Source organism: Fukomys damarensis, unplaced genomic scaffold (genome assembly GCF_012274545.1).
Source record: "Fukomys damarensis isolate Sample0158 unplaced genomic scaffold, DMR_v1.0_HiC HiC_scaffold_38, whole genome shotgun sequence".
NCBI lineage: Eukaryota > Metazoa > Chordata > Mammalia > Rodentia > Bathyergidae > Fukomys > Fukomys damarensis.
This window is the reverse complement of record NW_022900950.1, coordinates 70,217,278-70,224,074: the sequence shown is the minus strand read 5'-3', so window position 1 is coordinate 70,224,074 and position 6,797 is coordinate 70,217,278. Positions and strand designations below refer to the sequence as shown.

General features: G+C 35.7%; 1 long non-coding RNA gene across 3 annotated transcripts in view; it reads right to left on the bottom strand.

The window, feature by feature from the left end:
• Window positions 1-70: 70 nt before the first annotated feature.
• Window positions 71-6,797, bottom strand: part of LOC104873287 — a 15,635-nt gene continuing 8,908 nt past the window's right edge. For all 3 annotated transcript variants that reach the window (XR_783423.3, XR_783424.3, XR_783422.3), the window contains 2 exons: window positions 3,497-3,533; window positions 71-2,490 (listed from right to left, as the gene is read on the bottom strand). This is a non-coding gene — a long non-coding RNA (uncharacterized LOC104873287). The remainder of the gene's footprint in view (window positions 2,491-3,496; window positions 3,534-6,797) is intronic.

The window sequence follows — 6,797 nt, the reverse complement described above, 5'->3', positions numbered from 1 at the left end:
CAAATATTCCATAGTGCTTGGATTTTAAAACTAAAACATTGTAATGAATTATCCTGAGCAGCAGTGCCTGATTAATTACCAAATATAAAATACTAGTTATCTATTAGAGGGAGATGACTAACCTAAGAATGTATTGATCCACAGCAGAATGAAATTTTATTACTACTAAAACCACACCCCCACATTGTATAATTTTGGTAAAAATTTAATGCTTTTTCAAATGCAAGAAAACCCCTGTTATATTATGGGTACACCGCTGTGTCAAATAATTAAATTAGCTGTCAAAATTCAAAAGGCTCAGTTAAAAATGAATCCAAGCCACAGAGATTCAACAAGAATGCAAGTAACATGTAGTTAGGAACAAATCACGTGCCCAGGCACAGAATATGAGAATTTTGACCAGAATTATTTATAAAAGATTTGGGGTTTTAGTTGACCCCCAGCCAATTAAGAGCGAGTCTGGAGAGGCAGCTAGAGCTTTTTAAATTTTCAGATTTTACAGATCTGATCAAAGCCAGGTTTTCACCACCACCATCCTATATGCTAGGCTGCTGCAATTTCTTATTTCTCCCAGTTTACATATCTTTGCCTGCTTCCAATTTAGTCCAGACAAAACACATAATTAATTATTGAAAATGAACTCTGGACACCAGTTCTTTTTATATCATCCTATAATGGTTTCTCTTTTGATGGGTTTTTAACGGCCACACTTAACACAAGTTCTTTCGAGCCTTCTTCTTTTTTTTTTTATTTTTTTGGTACTTGGGATTGAACTCAGGTCCTTGCGCTTACAAATGAGTCCTGTTCTTGAGGACATCTCCTTCGCTCTTCTGCTTAAAGCCGATCTACACCGAGAATCCTGAGTCACTCCCCCTCCCCTTGACACGGGCGCCCCTGCACAAATCAAGTCTGTCACCCTCTCTCTGGATGTCTATGCCAAAAATCCTGTTGGCTTTTACACCAAGAATCCTGTTAGTCAATTCAGCAAGATTCCTTTTTTCATGTCTCCTTTTAGTCATTTTATATCTACTGACCCTTCAATCTACTTTTTGAACTGCAAATCCCCACGTGCCCTTGTTGTATTTGGAACTGAGCACAGTACTGCCAGCAGAGTATCACCTTCTGATTCCAAATCTATAGAATTCATCCTTACTTTGTTCTCTCATGCTCTCTTGCTCTCTTTCTTTCATGGCACTTCTTGAAATATGTAGCTATTTATGCATTTATTAACTTCTAACCCTCCTAATCAAACTGTAAGTTCCCTGTCTGTTTTGTGTGTTACGCTATGCCTATATACTGGCACATATTAGGGCATCAGTAGATTTCTGTTGAATGAACACATTAGCAGCTTATTATTGTTAAAAAGCCAAGTAATTTCATAATTTCTTCTCATTTGAAAGGATGAGAACAGGCAATATGAAGAATGATGTCCAAATGGTTCTATACCAAGGAGGAAGCAATGCAGCCCTACCCACATTTATGTCTAACTTCATACTACACCTCTACATCGTTCATCTTCCTTAGCCTACAACTTCCCCCATTCCCCATCTATCAGTGGTCACTGTCTTTCGTTTCTATTCCAATTTCATTCCTTTGTTCAGTTTATTTCACAAATGAGTTATGATAACATCCTAATGTATTTCCCCACATCTTGTGTCATCAACTCTCCAGTGTATTTTTATAGTGCTGCAAAATTAATCTTTCTTAAATGCTGTTTTCAAATATTTCCTAGCTGAAACATATCTGATGGTTCCTTTGTGTTATAAATGCAATCTTATCCTCAATTTACATTTCAAAATAAAAGGTTTAAATAACTCAGGCTTAATTTTTCTTTACTATCAGCATGAACATGTAACAGGGAAAACTAAATATGTTACTAGAATAAACATTGCTATTTGTTACTCCTGTTTCATGTCATCTGCTGCTTTTCTACCTAGATTATTTTCTCCCCAAGTCTTCTAACTAGTGTGTGAACATGCATAACATCTGCCGATCTTGAGCCCCAATTGTAAAAGGATATCTGTTACATATGTCTAAGGTTTTCTTCTGCAGTGCATTGTAGAGCTTTTATGTTTGGGTGAACAATATAAAAAACATGATATGTGGGTTATAAAAATGTATTTCGTTCCTCTTCAAACTATGAACTTCACCAGGCAGGGGCTCAGTCTTATTTCATTTGCCTTGCTCATGGTACTTAATACACTGCCTTGCCATAAACTGAATGATACCTAAGAACTGCTTAAATAAAACTAAACAGAAAAGAATTAAAATCAATCATACTTACTCGCCCATCTCCCATGGTGGAAAACAGCAAAAAGGAAGGATATGTTTTTGTTGTTCTTTTGATTCAAGGACTGCTATCACATCTGGATATTGACTAGTTAGGTAGTTGTTCAGGATGATCATGAAATTATAGATAACATATGCTTCACAGCACTCTCGGAAAGTATTCAAATATATGGCAGCGCTGGGTTTTATCAGAGCTACCCACTATCAAAAAGCACAGAAATTTAACATAGTTGCATCTTAGATACAATTTATGGTATGAAAATAAGCTAATTTAAAACTTGAGGTGTCTTGTCACATATTTATATTAAACACTCAATAACAATTTATCATTCTAATGGCTACCAGATTACCTGTGAAATGAAGTGTGTCTGTGGTGCTGGAATCAAATGCTAGGCACATGCTTTATCACTGAGCCACATCCCCACCCCTTGGAAAATAATTTTAGAGAGTAATAAACATCTTACACATAGATAAATAAAAAACAAATGTTTGGGATAAATAATGAACATGAGAGAAGCTAAATTGAGTTCTCAAAATTAACTTGAAAATCTTCTTGATATGAGCATAGAAAATGCTGTTACAGCCATTTTCTTCATATCTAATCAAATTAGAGCCACAGTCATGTCCTTTGGGCAAATTTTACAAAATTCATTTGGTTCAAACAGAAGATATTTGTAACAAAAAATGAAAAACCCTCCATCTGTACTGAACATGTAGCAATCTTTGGGCTCACCATTCCCTCAGTGATAACAACTACATACACAGCATTTGCACTGGGTCAGGTGTTACAGGTCCTCTAGAGAGGACTCGATGTGCAGAGAGCATGAATGTACTTGGAAGGGAGCATGTAGGTTACATGCCAACACTACCTATTTTACATCAAGAAGTTGAACATCAGCAGAGGTTGAGCATCACAGTACAACTGCAATTTAATATATTACATTCTTTAAAGGACTAAGAGCTACTAATCTGAAATTTTAAAAAATTAAGCTGAGAGTTATAGAATTTTGAAAATTCAATGTATCTGCAGTTTTATTTTCTATTATCATACTTTACACCTTCTTATCAACATTAAAAATAAGTGAACCTTTTTGTTTTCTTACTAAACTCCTCATTGTAGATATACTTCCATGACCTTAAGTATTCTCTTATAAGCATTGTTAATATGAACAAATTCTGTTCATGAAATAAAACAAAACATACTTACACTATCCAAACTATATATGGGAACCATCCAAGGGATTCTATTTGGAAAGCAAAGAATAAATGTAAATTACTTTATGTTATATTTACAATAGAAGCCAACACAACATTAGTAGAATCAAAATAGAAGATTGACCTGATAATTGACTTTTGCAGTTCTGGCTGTGTATAATGCACTACATGTTGCAAGATTCCCCACCGCAATACTGGCACTGTCATAAGTACAAACACACCAGCTAAGGCCCAACCCTTGGACTGTATTCCAACCTTGAGAAACAAAGGAACACATTGATAGAGATTATGATAACTATACAGTCCAATAAAACATGACTACTTCTTAAATTTTCACTTGATTACAAATTAAGATCAATATTTTCTAAATGTTTAAAGGCTAATTTTATTTCATCTTCCAAAATAAAGAGCCTGTTTGTGATTTTTGTAGGGAGGGGGCGTATTTTTCTTCATGGACTTGAACATTCCCTCATGAAACTTCTTACAGCAGGTTTTTATAATTAACAATATTAGCATTGTGTCACACACACACACACACACACACACACACACACACACACCTACCACCTGCTTATTCTCTGCCTTTTTACTTTGAATATTGTGATTGGAGATGTATAGAAACTTTCACATTTTCTGTAAATATAAATAATTTTTAAGGGTTTATTCCTTTACTTCCATCCATACAAAGTTAAAAATCTACCAATATTTTCTTTCAATGTTACTATTAAGTATTTGGTTTTCCTGCACTGGGGATTGATCCCAGTCAGCTATACACTAGTCTTTTAAAAAAGTTTTTTTGAAGAGAGGCACAGTGCATGGAGCTTTCCTGGGTCCACAGCCCCACCCCTGCAGTCCTTGGCAGAGGAACAGTGAGAGGGGCAGCCCCCTTCCCCACACACACCCCTGACCTCTTGTCTAGGCTGGTACCTGTATTTGTAGCATAGAGGTACAGGGAGTCATAAAGGCCATTGTTCTGAGCTCTAGCCTTGATTTTTATTTAATTCATACAGTTAAAGAGGATAGATTAATAACTACCACAAACTGTCATTTGTCTAAGCTGTGCTTAATGCTGTTCTGTTGTTGATTGTATTACATGGGCTAAGGTGCTGTGATTGATTTAATCAATTGTTCTACCTGGTATAATGAAAAGGAGATTGCCTCAGAGTCATTAGAGACTCAAAACCTAAAGGCAAGCTATAACAGGAAGAGTGAAGTATTAACCCAGAAATTAAACAAGGACAGTACCAACTACAAAAATAGAAATGAGAAGATATTCAAGCAAGGCACAAGCCCAAACAAAGGCTGTCTGTTCATCAAAGGCAAATTCTGAAAAAAATGAGGTGGAAAAGCCTGATACTCAACCATGTGGACATCCTGAACTGATAGCACAGGAAGTAACAAAACAGATGAAGGAGGCTCTAGAAAAATTCAAAACAGAAAGAATTTCCCTGTTAACTACAGTGATGGTGAGCGCAGTGAAAGAGTCTTAGAGACTCAAAAAAATATATGAGCTCAGGACCTTAACAGAAGCCATGAGTGCCCAAAATAGCAAAGAAATGGAATCCATGAAACAGATTCAAACAGATATCCAAGAGATTAAAAACTCTATTGAAAGTATACATAACAGGCTGAGCCAATCTGAAGACAGGATATCAGATATAGAAGACAGGATGATGGTCAGTGACCATGAAAAGAGGGATCTGTTAAAAAAAGTAAGGGAACATGAGAAATCAATCCAACAGCTCCTAGATGATGCAAAGAAGAATAATATAAGACTGATAGGAATTCATGAAAGAGCAGAAGAAAGTACAAGTGATGTAAAAAAAAACTGTTCACAGAATTAATGACAGAAAACTTCCCAAAAAGAGCAAAATAATTTGACATACATACAAGTAATGATCACAAAAAAATCTATACCTAGTCATATAATAATCAAGATCCCAGAAACTAAACAGAAGGACAAAATAATATATAAGCAGTTAGAGAAAAGAAACAAATCACATACAAAGGAAAGTCCATCAAAATCACAACAGACTTTTCAACCCAAACTCTCAAGTTAAGGAGAGCCTGGAGTGAAGTATTTCAATCCCTAAAAGAAAACAACCTCCAACCTAAACTGATGTATACTGCAAAACTCACTCTCAAAACTGATGGAGAAATAAGATACTTCCATGACAAAGAACACATGAGAATCTTCATGAAGACAAAACCAGCACTTCAAACAATTATAAATAATATCCTAGGAAAAGACAATGAAGGTCACAATTTCATGAGGACCAACATAGCAAATCCAGGAGGCAAGGCAAGAAATTAGAGAGAGAGAGAGAGAGAGAGAGAGAGAGGGAAAAATTAAAAAGAACAACAGGAAAATAACATGATGAAGATAAGTCAATACATATCAGTTGTATCCATCAAGGTTAATGGGCCCAGTTCACCAATCAAAAGAAATAGACTGGCAGAATGGAGTAAGAAGCAAAATCCAACAATATACTGTATACAAGAAACACACCTAGTTCAAAAAGAAACTCATAGACTGAAAATAAAAGGATGGAAAACAGTACTCCATGTGACAGGACCCCAGAGAAAAGCAGGGGTAGCTGTCTTCTTTGAACTCAAAGCAAATTTCAAACCAAGACTAATTAAGAGAGACAAATAAGGTCACTACATCCTTGTAAAGGGAATAATCCAAGAGGAAGAGATGACAGTCACAAATATATATGCAGCAAATACTAATTCCTCCAACCATACAAAACAACTAATAAGGGACATGAAAAGCCAAATATACACTAATACAATTGTAGTGGGGGACCTCAATACCCTATTGTCACAAATAGATCATCTAGACAAAAAATCAGCAACAAAATACTAGAACCAAGCTTTTGAATGAATGGACTTAATGGACATCTGCAGAGTGTTCCACCCCACAAAATCAGAATATACATTCTCTTCCGCTGCACACAGGTCATTCTCCAAAACAGACCACATACTAGCTCATAGAACATGTTTAAGTAAATGCAAAGGAGTTTCAGTTATCCCATGTATATTATCAGACCATAGTGCAATTAAACTTGAGATCAATAGCATATGAAACCGCAAGAACTTCACAAACACTTGGAAATTGAACAACACTCTCCTGAACAACCAATGGGTCACAGAAGAAATTACACAGTTTTTACAATTTAGTGATAATGCCTATACAACACACAGGAATCTATAGGACACAATGAAAGCAGTTCTACCAGAGAAATTTATAGCAGTGAATGCCCACACTAGAAAAACAGAGTGAGCTCAAA